Source organism: Thunnus albacares, chromosome 15 (genome assembly GCF_914725855.1).
Source record: "Thunnus albacares chromosome 15, fThuAlb1.1, whole genome shotgun sequence".
NCBI classification, from domain to species: Eukaryota; Metazoa; Chordata; class Actinopteri; order Scombriformes; family Scombridae; genus Thunnus; species Thunnus albacares.
In genome coordinates, this window is record NC_058120.1 from 11,696,060 (window position 1) to 11,707,842 (window position 11,783).

Sequence of the window (11,783 nt, forward strand, 5' to 3'; positions counted from 1 at the left end):
CACAGTCCCTACTCTGCGAGGAGATACATCTCTGACCTCCTTTGCTGTTTTCCAGATTACACCGAGCATCTTACATAAAATGTCTCCAAGCCGCAGATATTACCCAGCAGCCTTAGCAAAGTTAAATTCTCCTTTCCTCCTCCTCCCTTTGTTTCTTCTTTTCACCTTAGCTCACCTCTCCTCCTACTTTTTTCATGCTGCGCTCACTGATAGATGATACCTCTGGTTTTAGGAATTACACAACACATCATGACTGTACGTACAACGCTGTGAAACATTTCAAATGCTGTCACCACGTTAGCATTTTGTTGAAAAACACCAGGATGCGGTTTCAGTGGTTGTGCATACTGGAGAGATTTGTTTAGGGAGACTTTCTCTCAGTGATTAAGAATAATGTCATCAGAAAATTGGAAAGACACGTTCTTACACACTGCACCTTTTCTCTCATCACCTCAGCTCAGAGCTTGATTTTGTGCGAGTAGCATGTCCCTATGGGCTACGACAAATGGGATCGATTGGACCATTAGTAACAGGAAACAACATGATGCGTAATAAACACAGAGGCGCAGAGGAGAGATTTAAGAGGGCTTGGATATATCAGATATATTGCCTGTCTCTTATCCTTGCCTTAACTTGCATCCCACTGACCACAGCACTAATGTGCATTCGTAGGACGAATTATCACTTCTTAGACTAAGTTGCTTCTGGATGCTTTACAGAGAGAAAAAGAGAAAGAGACAGAATTGTTCCTGTCTTTATTTAACAGAAATGATCTTGAACAGGAGTCCTTTCAGCCCATCTAAAAAGGTCCAGGAACACTTTTAGATTTGAGCCTCTCAAAGTAGAAATCCTGTGCATATCATTTCACAGTGTGGTTAATTAAATAGATTTTTTGTGAAGACATAAAGAATTAAGTCTCCTTTCTGCTTTCTTCCCCATGTTTTTGGATGGACTGAAAGGACTCTCCATCCTTGGGAAATCAGGTAGACTTCCTAAAAATCTGAACTATCTCTCTTTAAAGACCCCAGCCTGACCACCACTTTTCAGCTCATTCATTAACTTTTATTTCCTCTCATTGCCAGATCATAAAAGTGTTTATTGCCATATATTTCCCCCCTAAAGTCGACCGTTTGTCTGAATATATTATACTGAAATGAGGTGAAATCCAAAGAAAACTAAGTGGACAATAATGATGCAGCTAAACACTATAATTTTGTTACTACTGAGGGTTGATAAAAAACAGTACATTACTATGACTAAGGTTGAAATTTAGCGATTAAAAACACTCCTGAAGAATGACTTTTTACATACAGTCAGCTTTTGGTTTGATATAGTTATTAGATTTAAAATGTAATAATTTTGATTAACCTAGTTAATTGGTGTTCAATAGACTTATATTGGTAGAGGTGAAGTTAAAGTTCAAGGCAATGACTGAAGATATTATATGATATTCTTCCAAAAAATAGTAGTTTGATTACTTGAAAGGTGTGTTATTTAAAAAGTCCAGAAAGTTCAACACCTAATATGATTGTCAGTATTCACATCATGTCAATATTTCTGGAAGGTACTGTATGTAGGGACAGGGAGGTGGATAAAAAGTCAAAAGGATGGATAATTGGACAGAGAGAGAGGAATGACAACATGGATACATACCGCAGGGACGGAGTCACATCATGATTCCCATCAGGCCTGCGGTTATTATCATGTTTTCTATTATATGTTGCAGCATGTGGTTGTTGTTTATGAACAAGTCCAGCAGAGGTAATCTGCTCAGTGTATCACCGCAGCTTCACTGAAAAAGGAATGGCTGCTCTTAGAGAAACAACTACAGCAATGAACTTGGCAAGACCGAAGGGACAGCTTGACTTTGTTTAATGCATAACGGTAAGACAGCACAATAACTGCCCTGGCTGTTGCCCCTCAACATACTGGAGGAAGCTCTGAGAGGTTTCGTTGGTTTACACTGAAACATGTCTTAGCATCTGTACCACACTGCATGATGTGTCTCATGATGACATTTTGAATAGCAGCTGCTTTATTGTAGCTCTTGATGTCATCAGCGGACAGGATTCAGATATTTCTCCTCACCTACTTACTGTTGACAATTTCTGGTGATCACTTGTTGCCATGGTTACTTGCTATCTAATGCAGAACTCTCAACCCAGTATGAGGGCCGAAGTGTTTTGTGATTTATTAGGACTATTAAATCCTTAACGAGCGTGCGTCAGCTACAGAAGCAGACATTACATTGTCCCATTCAAGGCCCTACATGTTTTTCCATTAATAAATCAGCAAATCCTTGAAAGGAAGAGCCCAACTGTCTGCTAAATATCCGGCTGGGAAAGATCTGTATGAGTAGGATATCCAGATGCATAGCAGTCTTTAATATTGTAGCCCACAGTCAACAGTATAATCACGTGAAAGAGGAAAACTTCAATAGCTGCAGCCTTGCCTTGCCCTGACAACAAAGGAGGAAAGAGAGTGACGGACGATGAGAGTCAATTATGTGACAGTGATGTCATAGGACTACTGGCTCTGATCAACGCCATATGTCTCATGCGGTTCCCTTGCTGTGCTTGGTGCCCCACATCCTTCACATCAGAGTCGGGATTTTCTGTCTGAGAGCAATTGGAAGTACAGGTGACACATACAAATTGTGTACACGCAATGATACAAACCTCAGACATATCAGTGAGAACAAGTTGTACATGAAACAAGTTATCACCAGAATCATTGCAAAACACCACTTCAACATAGGAAGACAATAAATTACCATCTGCTAGTGTGATTTTATTGTGTTGTTGTGACAAATAAGTAAATTACCATCTCGGGTCTGAATTCATTGAAGGGAATGCATCCGGAATCTGACCATTTAACACGTTTTCGGGGTTTTGAGGTATGTTAAGACTGGCCTGACTGTCGTGAGTAACTCAGTGGAAATTCTTGGAAGCACACATTTGTGCTCATACACACACACGCAGGCTGTTATCGTTTTACAAGATGATAGATGAAGTTGAGGGCAGAAAGTCACATTCTTAAATGTAGTGTGGTGGGCATGGTTGCTGTGTTCCCAGACCAATAGCTCACTGACACTTATTTAATTCATAATTTGCTGCTTTATTACAAGCTTCTACTATAGCACAAGGTCACAGGGGAGACATGGACACCCACACTGCTACACACACACATACACACACACACTATTACAGTACATGCTGTGCACTATTTCTGTTTGCATTTTCACTCTATTTCTCTGTCCTTCTCTCTATCTCTCACTTTATTAAACTGAGTGGGAGGTTGAGTAATGAGGCTTAACATATAATCCAGACCTCCCTTACTTATCTTTGCTTGTTCTCTTCTTCGTTTTCACTCTCACTCTTTCCCCCCACGTCTATCTGCTTCTGGGAAAAGCCTGGTTTATCTTCAATACTCCTCTCATAGTTTAAACTGCATTGCATTCCTCATAGCAGTAAGTCAGATCCTCCTTATCTTGTATCAGCACTCATGTTGGTGGGTCACTTTAGGATGTTGTGGTGTCACAGAAAGTCTGCCCCATTTCACAGGAACTGGAGTTTAGAGATATACATATGTAAGGATATAAATAAGGATTGTAAATTTTGCTTTCGGGTGAAGAGCAGTAAATTAGTTGACTATTGGAACATTTTCCTTGATTTGGCTTCCCAGGACTGTAAAATGAACTTGTGTTCCAGACAACCTGGACAGATAAAGTGTCTATCCTCCTACTAAGAAAAGGGCAATGAAACACCATTTAGTGTTAAATCAACAACAAAAACTTCACTGAAAGGCCTAACATCACACAGCTGTGGACACACTGAGTTTAAAGAGTTCCATTGCTAGAATAAATTATGCAAAATTACCATGATATTGCTTTCTTAGATGTTCCTAAAGATCTGATTAGGTAGAAGGAGGTGAAGGTAGGTGTATGTATATATATATATTGCACCATTTGTCCCTTACATGTTCATCTTATACATCACACCATATTATTTTCTAAATGTGTTCATTTTGCTATAATTTACCATTGCTATTGTAACATTGCATCACCTACTCTCCTGGGTCTGGTTTGTTTTAGCATTATGTTACAGTTTACATCAAAGCTTAAAGGGGAGGTATTATGCTTTTCCTTATTTTCAGGCATATATATAATGTCACAATGTCGGATGTTCATCTTAAAAGTGGCCGACGTGTCAATTAACGAGGTAAATGTATGTACCAGTAATCCCTGTGAGCAAAAAGCAGCAGCTTCAAACTGCTCTGAACACTCGGTTTCCAACGGTTTTTTCTACTTTCAGCCCAAGCTGACGCCAGTTCGTGATGGATTTCTTTATATGGACATCTGCTACATGCACAGCGCGCAAGTTCAGTGCTCCGCTCCCGGAGTAGTTATGCCAAGCCATGACACCATTCATCTTAAAAGTGGTAAAGTTTAAGTTTGGTGTTTTCACAGTGACAATGTAGACTACCCCATAGCCAGTGTCAATATTCAAGTTGAGGGCCAGCAGTATTTACTGTCAGTGGGAGTAATGAGTAAATGTCCTTACCAAGTGGCGTTAGGTAGGGATCTGAGCCAGGGTAGAGGGAAAGGATCCCAGTGTTTCATGTGAGGGTATGATTGCAGTCACCAGGTCTAAACACAATGAGCACCAGTCAGAGCCACATCTAGGCTGGAGTGAGTTACTTTTTGCAGGCAGTAAAGTTCCTGAGGTTGAGGGATCCAGCCAGGGTTGTGCAAAGAAGCAGACAGTAGAGGAGACAGGATAAAGTGAGGGGAACAAAGATTGTTGAGCTAGCTCCAGAGCCAGAATGTGAGGAGCTAATGGTTATACTTGGTGATATAGCCCAGCTTCAAAAGCAGGACCTCTCTCTAGCAACCCTATTTTCAAAGTGTGTCCCTAACTCAACTGAGATCACAGAGAGTCAGGGAGGTATTTCTCCTAAAGGGTGAGCAACTGTATCATCGCAGCATGGTGGGAGACCATTTGGTTGTTACGAAGAGCTTGAGGCCCACAGTCTTGCAGCTAGCTCATTCTATACCTTGGACAGGTCACTTATGTCATCTCAAAACATTCTCCAGAATGACAACTTGTTTTCATTAGCCACAGCAGTTTGCTGACACAGTTCAGTTTTGCAAATCATGTTCACAGTGCCAGTTAACAGCAACAAGCAGGAAGGGTGACAGGGCTCCACTATCATCATGCCAGTTATAGACATCCCTTTCTCCTGCATCTCCATGGATATTGTAGGCCCACTGGAGAGGAACAGCACAAGTCACAGGTATATTTTAGTGGTGTGTGACTATGCTACAAGATATCCTGAGGCATTGCCCCTAAGAAAGGTCAAGGCTGCCAGATTGCAAAATTCAGGTTACAGGTATTTCATGTTATCTTGTTGAAGGAATGGCGTGACAGACCTGCATCATCACTACAGTTGTGAGCTTGCATTGTGGTTGGAGAAGAGGAACCACAGGAGCAGTTCTTTCCTTCTGCAGGTGAAGAGCAGTCACTCCCAGTTCTAAGTCAGCTTGCAGCAGACTAGCAGGATGAACTAGAGGCCATCATGTCTGTTGAGCTCTTTAGCACCAAGCCCAGTTGCACAGACTTCATCCAACATGACATACAGCTCCATTGTCCCAACCAACAGCCCATTAGGGACACCACCTCCAGAGTTCCAGCTAATTTGGTGCCTGCACTGAAGCAGGAGGTGGAAGACATGCTTGCCATGGGGGTCATGAGCCATGTAGAGGTGAGTGGTGTAGTCCAGGGGTGTTGGTCCCCAAGAAAGATGACACAAAACAGAGATTTTGTATCCATTTCTCTAAACTGAATGCTGTTTCTGCTTTTGATGCCTACCCAATGCCAAGAGTAGAGAGGTTGATTGAACGCTTGGGAAATGCCAAGTATCTTACAACACTTGACCTTTGTAAAGGGTATTGGCAAGTGCCTTTGACTGAGTCTTCTAAAGACTTAACAATATTTAGGGTCCCTAGTGGACTTAATCATTTCAGAACAATGGCTTATGGTCTGCATGGAGCTCCAGCTATGTTTCAGAGGCTGGTGGATGAAGTACTGAGAGGAGCTGATAGCTACACTGTGCTATACATTGATGACATTGTGGTGTTCAGTGTGACATTGGAGGATCAAATTCAACACCTCTCTGATGTCCCTCAACAGATCCTCTAACTGGACTGGTCATCAACGCATGCAAATGTCACATCGCCAAGACAGAGGTGGAGTACCTATGATACATCATTGGGGGTAAGGTCGGGTCATCCACCCTCAAGTGAGTAAGATTGAAGCCCTTGCTGCCTATCCTCCAACCACCCAAGAGGAAGGTAAAATTGTTCCTGGGCTTGGCTGGTTGGTACCGTTGCTTTATTCCCAATTTCTCTGCTAGGTCAGCTGTTCTTAGCGACCTGACCTGTAAATCCAGCCTTAACAAGGTCAAATGGACTCCAGAGTTTGATAATGCTTTTGTGGACCTGAAAAACTGTTTGTGTAATGAGCCTGTGTTGCAGTGTCAGATTTCAACTGTCCATTTACGGTGCAGACAGATGCTTCTGGGGGAGAACTTGGAGCGGTGTTGCTGCAGGGTGGAGGAGAGGACCAAAGGCCAGTACAGGACACAGACTGCAAGCTCTTCACAAGGGAAATGAGGTATTCTACTATTGAGAAAGAAATGTTGGCGGTGAAATGGGCTCTAGACACTTTGAAGTATTATTTAATTGGTGACGAATTTGTGCTGGAGGCTGACCCTCGTGCATTGCAGGGGATGAAAAGAATGAAAGATTCCAATGCAAGGATTACCAGGTGGTATCTGTCTCTACAGCCAAATCATTCCAGTACCGACCAGGACACAAGAATGTTGTGGCTGACTTCCTGTCTCGTTCCTTTGAGGAGTGACTGTCTTAAAGGGGTCACTTACTATCACACGTCTTGTCTGTATTAGCGTTATATTACAGTTTACATCAAAGGTTAAAGCAAACACACAGCCATAAGTTAGTTTCAGTTTTTTTTTATTATGTTGCATGTTTTACAATTTTGTAATTGTTTGTTCCTTTGTTCATACTTGCTATTGTGTTTTCCTTTGTTCAGATCCACCATGTAGGACTACTATTTGGTAGGGGCCAGCCTGGCAGTTCCTGAATTTATGGTATTGATGATGTCATGGTGACATCACTGGGCCAAACCATGTGGAGGGGTTTTCTTTTTTGTAGGAATGTTTCTTTTGTTTGTTTAAGTATTAGGAAAACTTACTTTTTATTAAGCCATTTAGTAATGTAAATGAGCACGTAAATGAGTCAAAGCATGTTATCTGATTTCTTTGTATTAACGTCACTGTGTAGGCCCCCCTTATTTGTTATGGTGCTGGCTGAATGGGTCTATGTGTGAACTGAACACCTTATGTAGTCAGTTGGGGTTTTTACTCCTGTGAAGGAGAGTTGAGGCTGTGCTCCCGCAAATACATGCCTTTTGTTTGATTTACTATGAATTAATTTTCTGAGTTATTTTTCCTTGTGTTTTTTTTTGTTATTTTGCCTGAGTTACAGGCACTGTAAATAAATATTCATATTCTGCTGAGTCTGCCTACCTACCACCTTCCTTGACATTCGAGCTAGACTACTTTACCAAATATATATATATATATATATATATATATATATATATATATATATATATAAAATACTAAAATACATGATTATATACTGTATCAAAAATCCTTCCTGTACCAAAAATGTAATATTGGTCCAATGGTTCAGCTGGAGTGGTTCGGTAGGGGGCTCTCTATTGGGTGGAAGGCATGGCTGTCTCCCTATCTGCTCTTTTTTGTTCAAGTTTAAGAATTGTTTTGGTCATACACTGTACATGTCACACATTTTAAGTAAAAACAGTTAAAAGTTCTGTGACACAAACAAACAAGGTAGAAAAAAAGTAGTGTATAAAAGAAGTGACACCTTATTGCAGTCAGTAGTTCCATTTCTGTCCAGTTTCTGATTTAATCTTCCATCACTCATATAAAGTATAATGTGCTGGCACAAGTTTCCCAAATGTTGCAGTGCTGAGGCAGGACAGTAAAACTCTTGACGAATATGTGTGCAAGTTGATCTCAGAAAGATTAGTACATTGCATTATTCTCTTTCGTGCTGAGTGGTCCTGTGGTGTTCCAGGAAAGACGAGCTTGTCTGGGAGCTGTTGTATCGTTGACTCAAAGCCACAGAGGCTCCCCTTTCCCCCTCTCTGTCCTTCCATCTCTTCCCCTCCCATCTTCATTCCAACCTTCCTCTCCTCCAGCTCTGCCTCCCATTTCTATGCTTGCATCCATCCCTGCCATTTCAAACCCTCCCGTCATGGCCTTCGTGGCTGCTTCCCATCTTCCTTTTCGTCTCGGTGCACACTCCAAATGCACCAGCCTGGGGTGAGTGGCTGCTTCTTATTCCATGTCAGAGTGATCCCAACTGGGCCACAGCCTAATGAATCATTTCCTCGAAGATACGGTGAGAAAATCACTTTCAGAGTTTAGAGCGAGAAATCGATGCAGCATGAAGCTCATATGCCCTCTCCTCTCTTCTCCTGACTCTGTGGTGGAGCCAAGAACAGTTTGTATACACGTGTGCATACAACCAGTCACACACACACAAACCAACACAGAGAGGGCTGATGTTGTGTGCCTCTTGTTGCACTCTTTATTTTACAGGCAGCTACTTAGGCTTCATAAAGCCACAAACTTGATTTTAAAATGGTTTTAGCCAAGTGAACATACTGTATGGATATCAGATGTTGTGCCCTCTGTCTTATTGTACTGTCTTTCCTGTCCTTTCCCTTCCACAAAGACAAACTTTGGCACATACGTAATTGTCAAAACACACTGCCACTCATCATATATAGTATCTATACCTTCCTGCAAGCGCACAGACTTTTTCAAGAGTGTACATATCCACTTTGGCCCCTTCAACCTGACACACACACATTCATGCACAGCCTGTTCTCTGTCACGTACCATCTCCCTCTGGGTTTCTGGACCTCCCTGCTTCTCAAGCTGTGTGACTTGGCAGTACATACCGTTGCGCAGAAAGCACAGCACCCAGGAGGTCATTGAGTGTGTGTGTATATATGTGAGAAAGAGGGGAAAGGCAGCGGTAGAGATACTGCATGCACTGTGCGGTGTATAATATGTGTTCACATGAAGGCAAGCGCATTCATGTGTGCACTGTGTTTGTGTTTTTGTACTGCATGTTAAGCACCATTTAACAGGTGGCTCCGTATTGCTGTGCAAACCAGACCCTGATCCCTTCCTCAGAGGAAACACTCCTACAACTTCCAGGTTCACTCTTGGCTTGTCAGTTTTTCATTTTTGTACTGTAATGGCATTTGTCTCGCCTTGTCCCTTCCACCCTATATATACTTTATGTGTACTCCCCCTATTCCTGGCTTTGGCTTCCCCCTTGCCCCCTTGGGCTGTTTGGCTTGGCCACTTGCCCAGATCAGTACACATTCTGTCCCCCAGTTATCATGGTCATTTGGGAGGACTATTTTCCTTCAGTGTTCCCTTGAAGGTCCTCCATTTACTCCCTCTTGTTCTCCTTGTACCACTCCATTAAACAGAGGTCTCTGGCAGCTGGGTGAAGGAATGAGCCAGAAAAAGAACATGCCACATGGAAAGCTTTATCTGTTTCCTCCCAACACTTATCTGAAAGAGATGTCACAAGCTTATCCAGAAAATTGGTGTTGCAGAGTTGCTGCTCTCCTTCCCACATCAGTGAGACTTTAGATAAAGTAATTTTCTAAAGATATGGTTCTGTTTTGTTATGCCTCAAAATACCCCATACAACACAAGGTAATGTCAGATAATCACACACAATGTTTTCATTGCTAGCCATTTGACCACATCAGATGGCATGTAGTGGCTAAGAGCGATATCTAAGGGATTTTGAATTTCGGTCCAAATACGAAGAAAATGCCAACAAAAATCCTTGTTGGCCTTGTTGCTAGATTCTTGAAAACCATGCATATTTCTTCTGCTGGTTCAGTATTCCCATATTACCAAGGTGAGGACCTGCCAAAATGGAATACGCATCAAGAATGTCTCTTTCCTTTACCCTTTCAAGTGAGTTACTTCCTTGTCCTGTTCCACAAACCCCTGTCTACTCAATCAACAGTTCTGGCTGCACAGATTCTTGTGTTTAGCTATTTCTACATCCAGTGATAAATGTTCTTGGCTTTTATGGAATTCCATTAATCCAGTGCAGTCATTTCCTCAGTGTGAGTGTACCGTTTCCCATGTATGTTATAGTTGGCATGCTGAGCAACAAGGTCTACTTACATCTAATTAGCACTCTGACAAATTAACACTCCTTGTGCTAAACAAATGCCTGCCTTATTTCCAATCACAGCATGAATGCGCACAATTCCCAGAAATGTGCTCTGCTCAGGATAGTGCTGGCTCCCCTAATACATCACTCTTTTTCTGGCTCATTTTCAGATATCATTTTCTTTCGATTCTTCTTTTGAGTCTGCTATTCCTTAAACCCTCCACTTTTGATAAATTCTCTAGAGAACAAATGGCATTATCTTCACCCCACCGATTAAGCTGTGGCAGGTGTCAGATGTTAAATCCAAGAGTTTGCTTGTAAGGTCAGGATGTAACGGGTGAGTCACAGAAAATGCTTTTGCTTTCTCTCTCCAGTTCTCCTGTACTGTATCACTCTCATTTAGCTACTAATGCTTCCTAAATAGGCTAAATCGACACAAGTCTAAATATTAGACTGTGAGAAAAATAAACAATCTGTGATAATGCTTCCCTCTGCAATCATGGCCCAATTTTTTTCATAACTTAAATTTGTTGTTGAATCTATTTTCCGTTGCTACATTTCTACATTTTGTACTGTAAGTATTATTTTGAACTGAAGCTGGTACTGTTTGTACAATAAGTAATGTTTAACTCCTAGTATGTTTGTTCATTGAATTTGATGTGTAAGTGATTAGACTTTGCTACATGAGATAATAATTAGCTCGTTCTTCTTGAACTTGTATGTTGTGGTGGCACTTTGTAATAAAGACTCACAACAGAGAAGACGTCTTTCTGTGTTTTATTCTCACACTTGCATGTGGGCATAAAAACCTTCAACAGTTACAGGAGCTGTCAATGAACAAGATGTCACTCTTAGCAATCAAATTTTATACACTCAGCAATCAAATCTGCTTGTTTGTTAGAACATTCTGATTGGTTATGACAAGTCATACCAACAGATAAACACATTGCATATTTCTTTCTTGGAAAACACCTAACAGGCCACTGTCCACGCACCTGTCTGGGCACTTGCACTAGAATACCCTTTAATGTCTGTGCAACCTATTTTCAGTTCAATTCAGTTTACACAGCCTCCACTTGATGTCAACATGTCCTGACAAGTCGGTGTGTTCTGTCCTTTTTTCCCACAACACGTGTTAAAATACATGTCAAGTTGAGTCAGTTTTATTTAGAAAGTGCCAAATCACAACAGAAGTTGTCTCAGGGCACTTTTCACATAGAGCAGGTCAAGACTGTACTCTTTAATTTACAGAGACCCAACAGCCGCAAAGAAATACTCCCCTTTAAACAAGAAGAAACCTTGAGCAGAACTGGGTACAGAGAAGCACAACAACAATGATAATAATGATAAAAATATGACTACTAATTATCGGTCTGCAACCGAAGGTCACCTGCAAGACGAGAAAGCACAAAACTCCGGGGTCAGTAACATGCAATAATGGGGCATGAATCCGTAC

General features: G+C 41.5%; 1 protein-coding gene across 6 annotated transcripts in view; it reads left to right on the forward strand.

The window, feature by feature from the left end:
* Positions 1-11,088, forward strand: part of dnajc17 (DnaJ (Hsp40) homolog, subfamily C, member 17) — a 53,271-nt gene extending 42,183 nt beyond the window's left edge. Inside the window, exons 13-16 of one of the 6 annotated variants that reach the window (XR_006407300.1) lie at positions 960-5,763; positions 6,192-6,352; positions 6,568-6,674; positions 6,787-11,088. The gene's annotated coding sequence lies outside the window, so the exon portion shown is untranslated. Of the gene's footprint in view, positions 1-959; positions 5,764-6,191; positions 6,675-6,786 lie in introns of all 6 variants that reach the window. The other 5 variants (XR_006407301.1, XR_006407302.1, XR_006407298.1 and 2 more) reach the window with 5 other exon arrangements.
* Positions 11,089-11,783: the final 695 nt, after the last annotated feature.